We start from the raw sequence: 1,031 nt of genomic DNA, 5'->3' as shown, positions 1-1,031 counted from the left end.
TTGATGATAGATTGAAAGTATTTATGGATGATTTATCTGTATTTGGAACATCATTTGACGCATGCTTAAATTATCTTGAAAAAAGTTTTGGAGTTATGCGAAAGAACTAATTTGGTTCTAAATTGGGAGAAATGTCAATTTATGATTGTAGGAGTAATTGTATTAGGGTATAAAATTTTGGAAAATGGTATAGAAGTAGACCCTACAAAAATTCAAGTTATATATAAACTAACACCTCCTACTAATGTAAGAGAGGTTAGGAGTTTTCTTGGACATGTTGGTTTTTACCATGTTTGTTTTTACAGGCGTTTTATTAAAGATTTTTTAAAAATTACTAAACCTCTATGCCAACTTTTAAAGAAGGACAAGAAATTTGAATTTACTGAAAACTGTTTAAATACCTTTGAGTTATTAAAGAAAAAATTAATGACAGCTCCTATTATAGTTTCACCTAACTAGGAGAAACCATTTAAACTGATGTGTGATGCTAGTGATTATGCTATTGGAGCTGTTCTTGGACAAAGGTATGAAAAGATTTTTAAGGTTATATACTATGCTAGTAAAACTCTTAATGATGCACAAATTAACTATACTGTTACTGAAAAAGAGTTATTAGCCATTGTGTATGCTTTAGACAAACTTCAATCTTATTTAATTGGGACTAAATTTATTGTGCACACTGATCACTCTGCCATTAAATATCTGATGCAAAAGAAGGATGCAAAACCAAGGTTAATTAGATGGATACTTTTGATGCAAGAATTTGATCAAAAGGGAACTGATAATCAAATTGCTGATCATCTGTCGAGATTAGAAAACCATGAATTATTTGACACCTACAATTAAATTACAGATAGTTTCCCTGATGAACAACTTTATAATATTAATGAGTGGAAAATAACATGGTATGCTGATATTGTTAACTATATTGTAAGTGATATTTTGCCACCTATGCTGACACTGCAACAACGGAGAAAATTCATTCATGATGCGAAAGCATATTTTTGGGATGAACCTTATTTATATAAATA

The sequence above is a fragment of the Phalaenopsis equestris genome, unplaced genomic scaffold (genome assembly GCF_001263595.1).
Source record: "Phalaenopsis equestris unplaced genomic scaffold, ASM126359v1 Scaffold224077, whole genome shotgun sequence".
Lineage (NCBI taxonomy): Eukaryota > Viridiplantae > Streptophyta > Magnoliopsida > Asparagales > Orchidaceae > Phalaenopsis > Phalaenopsis equestris.
Note: the sequence above shows the minus strand (reverse complement) of the source record.